Here is a 14,535-nt window from a genome sequence, read left to right as displayed (position 1 = left end):
AACCATAATTCAAAAAGACACATGCACCCCAATGTTCATTGCAGCTCTATTTACAATAGCCAGGACATGGAAGCAACCTAACTGTCCATCAACAGATGAATGGATAAAGAAGATGTGGCACATATATACAATGGAATATTACTCAGCCATAAAAAGAAATGAAACTGAGTTATTTGTAATGAGGTGGATAGATCTGGAGTCTGTCATACACAGTGAAGTAAGTCAGAAGGAGGAAAACAAATACCGTATGCTAACACATATATATGTAATCTAAGAAAAAAAATGTCATGAAGAGATTAGTGGTAGGATGGGAATAAAACACAGACCTACTAGAGCATGGACTTGAGGACGTGGGGAGGGGGAAGGGTAAGCTGTGACGAAGTGAGAGAGTGGCAGGGACATATATGCACTACCAAATGTAAATTAGATAGCTAGTGGGAAGCTGCCGCATAGCACAGGGAGATCACCTCTGTGCTTTGTGACCATGAGAGGGGTGGGATAGGGAGGGTGGGAGGGAGGGAGACGCAAGAGGGAAGAGATATGGGAACATATGTATATGTATAACTGATTCACTTTGTTGTAAAGGAGAAACTAACGCACTATTGTAAAACAGTTATACTCCAATAAAAGATGTTAAAAAAAAAATGGGTGGTAATACCTGAGTAGAACTGTAATTAAGATAATAAAAACTAAGAGTACAAGTTCTAAAAATTCTTAAACAGATCATCAAATATTCTTAGCAAAACATCTTTAAAAAATATATTTTACATAAGGAATTAAAATTAGAATGAAAATCCCTTCATATATGAACATTGAGCAATGGCATTGTTTGATACTTTGTGTGTGTGTCCCTAAACCACACTTCTCACAATGACAGGCAAATAATTGAAAACGTACAATTACCCACTTTATCTTCATTTTAGCATTAAATCCAGTCTTGGCTCTAAGAAATATTTTAGGCAAATGGTTTGGTATTCTATTCTTTGCCTCTCTCAGAGCTTTTCCCTTCATTTCATTAATGTCCCTCCAATAGCTTCCTAGATCTCTTTTGCTATCTTATTTTCTGTGGCACAGATATTTAATTGGTTACTTCTGCACCAGTCTTGACCCTAAGTCTAAAGCCGCCTTTCTGCATTATCACTCACAATAGTCAGAACATCATGACATAATCAGGTGTGAATCAAGTAAATCACCTTTACAGACATTCAACTACAGCGTCTTCTTTTGCAGGCAACACACTGATGATATAAAATTTTGCCTATTTTACAATTTTTATTTCCATTTTTATATTATTTTGTTCATATTTTCTAAACAGAGGAAAAATTGTTTCCTCTTTCAGGTCTACCATTTTGCAATAAAGTTCACATAATTTTATGAAAGGACCTTAATGTATATAATTAATATATAATTATACTTTATTTAATATTCAAGTTTGTTATGTATCTTCCTTCATTTCGGAGGTCACATAATCATAAAAGAAATAGAAAATAGGATGTGAGATGGTATTAAAACATATATACTGTAAACATGGTAGAAAGCTGCAAATATTCCAATTGAAAAAAGAAGTGTAAAATACCTGTATTCTGAAGAAACCAACATGCAGCTGTATTAGAAGGATATTTTTCTGTGGTGTTCATACTCATATTAAAAGTCAAGAAAAATGTAATGGTAAAGATATGGAGCCCTCTGAGAAGAATTTTGCCTCTGAAAGAACAATAGAGGGGAAGGAGGTGATGGGTAATGACATATTCAAAAGAAAAGAAGGAATACAAAGCAAAATAGCTAGTGAAACACAAAGAGGGAATCAGATTCTCCAGTGGGGGTAAGCTTAACGTCAATCTGCTTGACATATGAAAGTCACACAATTGGGGATGGGAGATATTACAGTTAACAAAGTACTTTTTATTATTATTGCAGTATGGATATAGAAAATAATAGCTGTCACACAAAGGGACTTTGAAAGGGCCCGACTTTAACATAAATGAACTAAGGTGAGGGGAGGAGGTCTCCTTGAGAGAGCAAGCATTAGGAACTCATGCTTTAGTTAAGTAATTAACGTAGCAGCGGGCTTCACACTATTTCAAAGCAAAAAATGAAGCAGGTAGCAGGGGTGGGCGGTTATGGTACACGGCATTTAATTTTTCACACTATACTTGAAAAGAGAAGAATTCAGGATTATTTGTAAATTAAGCTAATTAATTTTACTTAAGGGAAAAAAGAAAAAAATGAAAAAGAAAAAAGTTGCCTATCTGCGTAGTCTATATTTTGAAAAACAATTTCCAATTTTGTTTCTCTTATTTATTTAGCTATTAGATACATAGTGTTCTAATTTCTACTTTTAGTTTAAAAATTATTACAGAATTGATATATTATATATCAGTGGTATGGTGAACTGAGTACATGTTTACCTTTCTAATATTTTGCCTTTGAGGAGCCACTTCTTCTGGATCTATGTTTGGACCTGTGTCCTGTAGTCATAGTGACTTTCCCTGAATTTACCTCACCCCCACCTCATTACCTGGCTCCAGCAAGTGGAGATCCTCTGATCCACAATGACCAGTGCGTGGGACCACCTTATACAGTTTGTTGCACCTGAGAATGTCTGGCCAGGGCAATGAGTGGGGCCTGAAATCTAGCCATGCTTCTCTCCCCAAGCTGTGTACCTTGGCATGGGGTGTATATGTCTGAAGAAAGGTCACCTTTCTCTCATCCTCATAAAGGCTCCATCTGCTTGCCAAGCTGTTCACCTGCAGGGCTGCCTCTACCTAGTAGGGAAATCATTTGCTCATTTGTACAAAGGCTATGGAGCCATATGGGCTAGCAGAGACCCTGCCAGTGAGAGAAATTCCATACTCTTTGCCTCAGTGACTGTTTTGTGGATGGACCCAAGCTCAAATCTGGTGAATCAGAATTCTCCCCTGAACTTTTATTTTACTATTAGCTTGAAATATTGCATTTAATGGCTTGGGTTGCTAAACTGAAAGGATGGTTGCAGCCATATTCTTTACTATTTGCAGAGTCTGTTTGCAGCATTAAGCAAACACAAGGAAGAAAAGAGCACTAAGAGAAGGAAAAAAAGAGAACAAGCTCTGGTTTGAACCCCTGGTTCCAGCCCTCACAGAAATCTCTACCAGCATTTCCCAGCTACAGGAGCCAATGGATTCTTCCTTAATTTAACTTGGTGCACGTTGAGTTTCTGTCATGTTCAAATGAAAGAATTCTTATATACACTGATGGTATACTGATTAGTTCCGTTGTTGCAATTCACTAGAAAGGATATTGTGCATAAGGAACGCTACTAATCTCCCCCTAAGAGCAGTACTCCAGTTACTATGCAAAAACAAGCATCTGTTGCCTTTCACCTTGAACCTGTATGTAAATGTTGATGTTTTCAGAGTAAGTGACTAATTACAGTGGGATGAAGTTAGGAAAGGATCTCTGAAGACAGATGAGTGCTTTTGCCTAATCCCAAAGCAATGAAGCTGGATTGGCAAAAGAATGCAATGGAACATTCCCCCATTTGAGGACATAGCATGAGCAAAGGCACAAAGAAGCAAGTTAGAGACATACGTTATGACTCTTCTAAGTTTCAAATGAATGAATTTATTAGCTCACTACTGAAAGTCATCATGGATAGGCCGGAAGCAGGATTGTTTTGATTCCTATTTAGATATGATTGTCAGGAATCTCTTTATCTCTCTCCTCTTGGAGAGGGAACAGCTCCTCCTCTGTTATTCTAGCACAAATCTTAGGAGTAATTATGACTGAGCAGTTACGCTGCTTAGGTCATAGGTCCAACCTTCACTGGATCTGATTGGCCAAGGTAATATGAGGCTCTGGTCAGTACTGCCTGTAGCTGAGGGTAGAGGCAGCACCATCTGACCAAACTCATTGATAAATGTTTGCCCAAGGTAGGATTCGGAGCCATTACTAGAAAAAGGAAAATAGATGCTGGATAGGTAAACATCCAAGGTCCAAAGAAGAGAATAAGCTGGCTGGCGAGGTGATAAGGAACGAATTTATTATCCAGCATGAAAAATGAGATTGGATAAATGAGGGGACCAAGTTCAAGAAATATTGGAGTGTTTTAAATTTGAGGTATTTGAATATCAGCATTGCACATAAAAATGGAGTTTACACACAGTAATCTGTTTAGCACTAGAGCAATAGCGGGAAAAGGGGCGCCTCTTTTGAATAGGGAGCTCATGTAATTTATATTCCAAGCTGTGACACTTTCAAGAGTAAACGGGGGGTAGTCTTAATGATAATACTGGAATAAGAGGCATAAATTGGGACTTTACCCCAGAAAACTAGGGCAAATGGCTGCTCTTTTCCTCAGCAAAGTGGTCAGAAAGAGTAGCTTATACACACATTTCATGTGTAGTTCCTTTTGACGCTGTAATCATAGCCAGAATCAATTCCAAGCATCTGTGACTAACCTTTAGGCAGTCACCTATAGCTAAACATAAGAGGAGCCAGGTGATTGACAGGAAAATCTGTGGCAGAATGGATACTTGATCAGATGGTAATCTACAAAGCCAGTTGGATCCTCTCCCTTGAGAAACGTTAGATGCAAGATACACAGAGCAAGACTATTTGGAATGAAAGAGAATTTAAAAGAAACTCACAGATAATGTAATATATTAGCTGGTGTGGGCTAAAGTTCTACAAAAGATAGAACCAAATATTCGTGTCTCAACCAAGAGAAGTTATATCTTACTCCCATGACAGTCCAAAGTGAGCGTTCCTAGTCAGCGGGAAACTCTCTTCACACAGGGATCCTAAGAGTAGGACTTTTTCCACTTTGTGGCTTTGTTGTCCCCAAATCACTTAGGATTAACATTTGTACCATCAGGAGGGATAGATAAGACATTGGAGGAACCAAAAAGTTTTTCTTAAAAGTCTTGGCCAGGAATAGTTCACACATTTCTACTCACCTTCCATTGATGAGAAGTAGTCACAGGAGACAGCTACAACTAGAAGCAAGGAAAGGAATAGGGTCCTTTCCTGGAGAAAGGTAGTATGGCTGGGACACCTGTATACCAAGTAAGGGACTTTAGAAGACTACCAGTGGTCTTGTCCCAGGCTGTAAGCAAAACTCTCCGCAAAAACCCGAGAGATAGAGAGATGGATAGTTGTGAGTGGGTTAGAAATGGACATTTGCATAAGAAGCAGAGACAGAGAGATGTTGACTGAGCCTTCTCAGACCAGCCTCCATAAATTGGTGTTAAAGGATTTTTTCCTGACTTGCTCTTTTTGTTTACAACAGTCACTGTGTGCTTACATGCGTTAATCTGGGGAAAATGATCTAAGAAGTCTGTGACCTGATCAAGCTTAAGACCCACCTCTCTTAACTCCCCAAGCAACACTGTCCACTTTTATGGCTTCAATAACACTTTACATGGTGATGATTCCCTCGTTTATTTCTCCAGGACAGACTTCTCTCGTGAGCTCCAGCGTGGCATACCTAGTAGTACTGCACAGCTCCACTGTATCTCATAAACAAATAACGGCATTCTGGCACTGAATTCATCACTCACCCTCCTCCATCCTGCACCTCTTGTACTTTGCATCGCAGTGAATAGCACTACCATTCATCTGGATGTTCAGATGGGAAAATTGGGAATCACTCTTGGATCCTCTTTCTTTCTCACAGCTCACAGAATTGATCAGGACAGGTCATCTCTTCTTGCCCAGATTTTCACAGGAGCCTTCTAACTATTCCTCCTGCCACCAGTTTTGCCCTTCTATTTATACTTTACACGTCAGCCAGAGTGATCACTTTGTTGTAGATATACAACTAAGTCACAAGTCTTGCTTAAAATATTTTTTTGCCATCACTTCTAGAATAACTCTTATTTACCATACATGGCCTGTAAGGCCCTTTTATTAGTCAGGCTCTAATCAGGAAAACAGAATCGACATAAGTTAATTCAAAAAAGGATAGTGCATACAATAAACAATTACAAAGGAGTTGAGAGAAACAAGAAACACAGGTGATACTGAGACAAGCAGAAATTGGCAACAGCAGGAAGCCACTACCACTCTAGGGTGGCATGAACACAAAGAATAAGTAATGTTATTAGAGTACAGAGTGAAGAATTCCTAAAAGGAGATGGAACTTCTGCAGGAACTTGTCTGACAGGAGCTGGGAGCACGGATGAGGAGGGTCTGGTGAAAGCTAGAATCATGAAGAAGATGCACTCTCTTTAGAGAAAGAGAGGGAAAACCATCCCGGCTTCCCTTCTGCTCTGTACTCTTGTGCCCTCAATCACTGAATTCACCTGGAATCCAACTGGCAAGGGAGCCTGCGTGATGTACTTTTCAAAACACAAGAAGGTTAGGAAATGAATGTGCACAACTCCATATTCTGGCCCTGCTTATCTTTCTAGCTCAGCCGCCACTGCTCCCTCCCCTGCATACTCTGCCCTTCATCTCAGGAAACTCATTTCAGTTCCCTGCCTTACTCTGTTCTCTCTGTGTTTGTACATCCTATCACCCCAATTCAGAAAGGCCAGAAAAGAGGTCACCCTTTTGCCTTCTCCCAATTGCCTGAATATCCCCAGCAATGCTTTGGGTCTCAGCTTAAGTATCACTCTTCTGGAAAGTTTATTTTGGTCCCCAAAACTGAACTAAATACCCTTAACATATGAGCTCTTAATAGCCTATAAATTCCCATTACAGCATTTATTTAAAAAAATTAAAACATGATATAAAAATCGATTATGGTTTACAATTTACCTGTCTATATCTTGAGTCAGCCTACAAATTCTGTGAGAGTAGGGGCCCCATATCTGCTAGTCACCACAGCACACAGAAGGTGCTCAGTAAGTATCCATTAACTGAGTGTGTGGATCAACAGATGAAGGTGGTGAGTCAAAAAGCAGTGGTTGACAGGGAGTGGTGCCAGTCCCTGATCTGGAATTGCAGTGAGGACCACACTGCTTTGAAAGACAAAGGACATTGTTCAAAATTTCCGTGATTTCTGAATGTGTGATTGCTACTTGGGCTTTAGGCTACCTTATTTCACTTCTACCCTTACAATTACTTCCTCACTCCTTGACTCAGGTTAACACACATCTTACTGTATTAAACAGCTGAAGGAGAAAGACACAAGAAACCAGAAGCCCAGCTAAAGGGCTATTGTGGAAATTTATGTATGAGTTTATAGGAGAAATAAATTAAATATGAGGCAAGAAAATAATGAGGATATTATTTAAACATGAAAATAGTTTAATTTGGAAATAATTCTGTAAGGACTAATCATAGAAGGCCATGCTTACCTGAGGAAATACTAGGAAAATTTATTCCAATCTAGTTTAGATGCCTCCCTTTTAACTCATTTGTGAAAAAACAAAAAAAAGATTAGCTAAAGAAAAGCTAATACTACCACATTCTGGAAAAAAAGTACATAGTTAACTAATAGTTATTTTAAATACAACACATACACCAAATTACAAACAAGAAACAGTATGGTTCTGGCTTTAGTCATTATTTCCTCAGCCACAAGTAAGTCAGGTGGTGTTTCTGTCCTCATCTCTATCCCTCCTATTCCCACACACCGATTCTGCTGCTGGAAGCTGAGACAACACTCTTAGGAAGTGCTATTATCACTCTCTGTTGGAATGATCACCTTTTATTATGATAGTCCATTTGTTTGCAGTTTTTTTTCCATTTTAGTTCATAGATAATTTCTTCCTTAGCCAGGTAGGTTTGTTCTTACCTGCTCTATTTCTATACCTAATTTCTGTTACACAAATGTATGATGATGAAATTCTTCAGGGTTTCTAGTGTGACTGACTTAATATGTGAATGTGCTATGCTTGTAATCTTCTCTTCTGTGTTGGAGGAGATTTCAATTACTCCTATCTGTGAGCAGAACATCTTCTAGAGTAGTTCATGATATACAATGCCCTTTTCCAATGGCTTCTTGTCTCTATACTATAGTTATTAACCTGAGCAGCTAGAGATAAAATCTCTTGCTCTGTAATAAAACTCTGCCTCACTAGGTCTTTGCTTACTGTATATTGGTTCCATATATTCTCAATATTAAATAAAGAAGCAAAGGAAGATTGAAGTAGGATATGTTTATAAAAGATTACAGAGTTCAGTCATAGGTATGATATAGGGTTTTCTATGTTCTCGAACAAACACTACTTGAACAAGTTTGTCATTAAATCTGACCTTGTGAAAAGAGATATTCAAAATCAATAACATATATGCCTTAAAATATAAACTTAATGATTTTTTAAATTCAAATATAAGATCAGTAATTATATCACTTGTAAAATACCTCAATAGTTTGAAACTGGCTTTATGAAAAATAAAAAAGGTCTTCAAACAAGAGAAAGTAACCTAGAATTAAAGGTAGAAGTCAGATTGCATGATTTCCCAGGAAAAATTCTTATATCTCAGATATCTTGTCACCCAATTGTCCACAAAGCAATTGTGTAGCCAAGAAAACAAATAACAAATAAAAACATAACCACAAGAGTTCACAGCTGGAGTTCACAGTCAGCCAGGAGTTCTACTGAGGAAGCTGATTTTATGATGCTCTCTGAATGATATAAAATACATTTTCCAAACACAGGCATAGCAAAGTCACCTGAAAATTCTAGCTAGATAGAACCCACAGGGAATTTTTATCTAATGGCGATAAATATACTTACCTCATAGGGTTGTTGTGAAGATTAAATAAGATAAAGTACATTCAATACCTGTTATGGGTTGAATTGTGTTCCCCCCTAATTCATGTTGGAGTCCTAACCTCCAGTACCTCAGAATGTGATCTTATTTGGTACTAGGGTTGTTGCAGATGTAATTAAGATGAGGTCACACTGGAGCAGGGTGGACCACTACTCCAGTATGACTGATGTCCTTATAGAAAGGCAGATGAAGGCAAAAAGTGCCTTCAGTCTTCTACAAGCCAAGGAAGACCAAAGATTGACAGCTAATTATCAGAGGTAGGCAATAAGCATGGAACAGATTCTCCATCACCGTTCTCAGAAGGAACCAACACAGCAATATCTTGATGGTGGACTTCTAGCCTCCAGAAATGTGAGACAATGTATTACTGTTGTTTAGGCCTCGCACTCTGTGGTATTTTGTTATGGTAGCCCTAATAAGCTAATACGGTACCTAAGAATGACTGGCACATAGTGGAGGTTCAGCTGATGCCAGTGCATCAGTGACAGACTCGTGTGAAAACATTCATGTAAGTAAAGGGATGTAGTAGTATATATTCTTGTGTAAAGGAATGTAGTAGTATATTAAGTGTTGCATCAAAAGTTTCATAGCAATTTTGAGGGCTAGGATTCAAAATCTCTAATTTCCTGGAGGAGAAAGGAGAGCTAGACAGGAATCTGAGACCAAGGGAACTGAGATATTTGAGAAGACTGTAGCAAAGCACTCATAATATAGGAATTCAGCTGTTCATTCAATTGACAGAATGAGCTTTGGACACAAGGAAGAATGAAAAATTTGTGTACTGGAATTAGGGTCACATTAGTCATTCATCATTTCTAGAGTATCTGTCACATGTTCAAGCATTTTGCTAGATACAGAGGGCACAAGAATAAACGACTCCTGGCTTTCATGTTCAAGAGCTAACAGCCTACTTGGGAGGAAGTCATAAAAATGTCATAAAAAATACCACTGGGATATAAAGTAGAAATGATTGGTAATAAGTAAAATAATTCTAGATACAATGAGGATTCAGATGTGGCAGGAAACCGTATGTGTCTAATGTTACCAACTGTCAATATGAAGTTGTGCTGAGCCATTAGAACACTTTACGGAGCTCCTTGCATCTTTTTTAGATAGAGCAACTTTGTTGTTTGGGACAAACTGTCATCATTGGAATTGAATGAAGTCTGAGTGAGTAATTCATTACAATATCCATTCTCCAGAGTTTGCTATGTACCTGACACCTAAGGCACAAGTGCTTTTGGTGGATGATTTATTTGTTTCTGCTGTCCAGCAGCATCTTTATTGTAAGTGCAGGTGTAGTTAGAATATTTTCAATGACCTATCTTAAATATTCTACAAAGGTAGACACTACAAAAAACTTCTCTCCGTGGCACCCACCACAAAGATTAGTTGCATTTAATTCATAGCTATATAACAGAATTTGTCATAATATATTATGGTCAGTCATTTCTAGTTCTTTGTTTTTAAACACTGTGTACAATGAGGGGAAACAATTTACTTTTGGACTTCTAAATGTGTTATTTCTTTAACAGCCCAATGTATTGCTTTGTGTGCAGGACCCACACCACGAAGTGCATCCTCCTGTTGTTGGGGAATAATACAAGAATAGGACAAAATCAAGGCAACAGAGGGTAGTATCAGGAACATACACTGTGTTTCTTGTTGCACAGGGCCTGCCCTTGGTAGGAGGTGGGCATGCATGTTGACATAGCATAAAGGAGCAGTCTAGCAGCCTACACAGTTCAGAGGTTCTACATACAGGTGGAGGTGGGGTGATGGGCTTGGCAACAGGTCTTGAGGCTGGAGGCTCTGGAGGCTCAGGGACAGTACTTGGTTCGGGCCATGTGATGAAAGTCTGAGATATGCTGCAGGTGGTGACAAAATGACTCCAGCTCTTGGGATTGGCAGAGGTGAAAAGACATGCAGAATTACACAGACCAAGAAACAGGAGCAAAGAGTCATACCCCACAGGATCAGGACAAAAAAAGAACAGAATACAGTTCAGATCCTCCCTAAAAGAAAATGATCTAGATGAGAGGGGTCGCAACAAGCTGGGGACAATAAGCAACAAAGCAACATGACTGCAATGGTGACGATAATATACAGACTTCCTGAGCCAAAAGAGTCTAATATTCCTCCTTCCCTCCTTCCAGGGACTAAAAATGGCCTCAGCCAAATGGATGCCAGCAAAAACATCTGGCGAAAAGAGGTGTGAGGTTGCCAAAATCAAGGCAGTTTATGAAAAAAAATGTACATATTTAGAAAGATAAGAGTAACATATAGTTTGCAAACTGAGTTTTAATGATGGAATTTTGAAAAGCTTCTGAAAAGTTTTTGATTCATGTTTAGCCAAATTAATATAATCATGATTCATGTATGTAAGGGTATTACCACCCCCTTTAAATATAGCTAACATATCTCATTTACATTTTATAGGGAAAAAAAGATAATGGTGCAGGGTAGCAGATGTCATGCTACTGTCTCAAGAAACTCATTTTCTTTTCAGGCTAAATTCAGCTACAAAAACTTTATAGTCAAGCATTAAAATGCCTGGGGAAACAAAGGTACTGGGCAAAGATCCTAGCAGATACTTCTGGAAGCATGAGAGGGCAGGTGATCTTGAGTCTAGAGTAAAATGAAATCATGAGTATAGATTTAGAACTAACTTTGAGTCATTAGGAAAACCAAAGAATCTCTATGTATTCGAAATAATAAGCAAACGTTTGATTAAAAGAGAAGATGTGAATACTTTTAAGTTGATTTTTAAAAACTGACTCAACGTTAGTTTATTTTAGGGCAGTGTTTCTCAAAGTGTGTTTATGGAACCAACGGCACCAATATCTCCTAAGAAATCTGTTAGAAATGCAAACACTCAGGGCCTACTTCATATCTGCTGGATGAGAAACTCTTAGAGTGGGGCTAGCCATCTGTGTTTTAACAAGCCCTACAGGTATAAAATTGCCACATTTAGCAAATAAATGTACAGTATACACAGTTGAATGGAATTTCAGATTAAAAAATGAATAATTTTTACTATACCCCATGCGATATTTAGGACATATTTATACTAAAAAAAATACGCTGTTTATCTGAAATTCAAATTTAACTGGGCATCTTTCATTTTATTTTACAACCTTATCCAGGTGACTCTGATACAAGTTAAACAATGAGAATTTTAGGGTAAAAATAACAGCAATGTTAAAAAAAATAGTATTTCCTATGCCTATAGAGCAGATAATGCTGAAAGCATTAATGTCTGGTGCAGGCATATGTCTGCATCTGTCTGATAGAATGCTGAAATCGGTTTTAAAATATTTTTGTTTGGCCAAATGTATTTGTTTTTATTTGTTCTTTGTGTTTGGATGTTTGGATTAACTGCAATATTTAAAATGTTGTGAAATTTCACATAAAATCATGATCTGGATCACATACCAGTATGGCAACAACTGAGACTTTTAACAAGTGGGTCCAGTGTTCCACAGTCCACACCACTCCCAACTGTGTCTCTACCATAAATCTAGACATTGCCTGTAATTTATATCTGCTATTGCACAGTTTTAATTATCCCAGGTTGGGAATGTATTACTTGCCTCTGTCCTCATAGTCGTGTAAGTTTGCATCCTCTTTTTATTAAAGGTTTCCCCTTACATGTGGACTTTTTGGAATATGAAACATCTCAAAAGGAAGGTCTCACATGGGAAATGGGTATCATGTCGTTGGCTACATCTTCCAGAAAACAAGTTAGTAGAATTAGAAATCAGGGTTGTAATAGAGTTTAGCCTAAAACAACCAAGCTTGACTTACACAAGGACCGATTTAGAGGAAAAAAATATTGGGTTGCTTTTGTTTGTTTCATTTAAATTAAAAATATTGTTATTGATTTTCCAGGTAAAAATGCATATTCTAAATTTGATGATATGTTTTAGTAGTGAAAAGAATATCAATATAAAAATTAACAGTGATTTCTAAGGACTAAAACGTTAACACTGCAGAGTATTTAAGAAGCAAAACACAAAGGGTGATTTTCAATCTTTCACACTAAACTTTGGGTGATATCTTGCATCTAGGGCATGTACATGCACCCAAAAGATTGTGACTTACTAATCATTTCTCTATACCAGCTTGAACTAACATGTGGGCATGTGGGCATGTAGAATCAGTAGCTCACGCCTTGTTGAAATTTGGTTCCTAGCGCACTCCAAGAACTGCAGTAGACACACTGTTTAGGCACTTCTCCATGTATTTTAAGTAACTGGATAAGTATTGAAGAAAATTCACCTAGTTTGTACTTAATCCAACTTTGTGCCTTGAAGATCTGAATTCCGCAAAGTTGATTTTGATTCAAACTTTTGCAGCAATGTCCCTTTTACTATCTCAACAGCTTTCCCATAATAAATCTTTCCCCTTACAAGCTAGGCTTGGAGAACATGTGCCAGGCTTTTATGACATATGGGCCTGTCTACAGTAATTAATTCCTAGTTTGTCTGACCTAATTGCTCCATGTTGGCAACTCTTGTTATCTTATTAAAGGCAACATTGTTGAATATAAAAAGAATATTGCCAAAATAATGATTATTTTTTCAAAGTTGCACAAGTTTCATAATTCCTCTATTGTATCAATTATTAAATTCTCTTTGTTCACTAAATATTTCCTAGTCTCTGATCTCAAATGCACTGCATGTTCCAATTTAATTTATCTTTTTAATTATATTGATGATTAGTTGTGTTCTAAATCTACTGTGGAGCCAGAAATTAGATTCAATTTTCTTTTCCCACGCTTCTATATATCTATATATTTATTTATATCTACTTATATATTTATATATCTATATCTATGTATCTATGTATCTATGTATCTATCTATATCTCCTATTTTATTCTCACCTTTCAGGAAAGTAGAAAACCCGAGTGTTTTCTATTTTTATGTAAAGTAGATTAGTGTTCCTCTCTGTTTGGTTGATGAGGAAGGGCATTTTGTCCACCTTGAACTCCCTCATTTCAAGTTGGTATATGCATCTCAGACCCATCTGGACTTTTTTCTCTATTCACTTGTATCTCCATTTAATCCAAACTCCAGAGCAGTGGCTTATAGTAAAATTTGGTTTGAGGCAGAGTAAACAATTCAGGCATTTACAAAGCTTGATAGTTGTTGCTTTGTCACAATTTACAACAGAGAAAAATCCCTGAGGGAATTACTTTTATCTATCACTCCCTAGATTTGTGACACATTTTTACAGCAATTCCCTAGGTTTCATGTAGTATGTTACAGGCTGCCCTTATTCTACATGTGTAATTCTAATGCTGTCCCTGATACATCAAAATATACTTTATATATAAACAGTAAAATAGTTATAAAGTCACACTGTTCTCACTTCTGAATTCTAACATATTACGCTTTTGGAAAATCATATGGAATTTGTATAGCCTTCACAAAAATTTTCATCTAAATCAATCAGTTACACTAGACAGGACCTCTCAATTTATGAAAAAAATTAGGGTATACAAAGGTATAGGTGCAGCAGTGGGAAGATAAAATAGAGCAGTATCTCCTTCTCTCTATCTCCCCCCTCCCCAGCATCATAAGACTGGAAGAGAAAAACATTTTTGAAACATTTTCACTTGAATTTGAATATTCTATAAATCTTGATGTCATGTGAACTTCTCACCCATTAAAAGCAATGGGTTCTGATTCTTCAGAGAAGAGACAGATACGTGCTAGAACAAGGAGTTATATCTCAGCTTTCGCTGTCAGATTTGATTTTGTAGCAAGACAGCAGGCTTGAAAAACAGGCCTTGTTAAGGGATGGAGGATGGAGATTCTAAATT

The sequence above is a fragment of the Physeter macrocephalus genome, chromosome 7, assembly GCF_002837175.3.
Source record: "Physeter macrocephalus isolate SW-GA chromosome 7, ASM283717v5, whole genome shotgun sequence".
In the NCBI taxonomy this organism is placed as follows: domain Eukaryota; kingdom Metazoa; phylum Chordata; class Mammalia; order Artiodactyla; family Physeteridae; genus Physeter; species Physeter macrocephalus.
Note: the sequence above shows the minus strand (reverse complement) of the source record.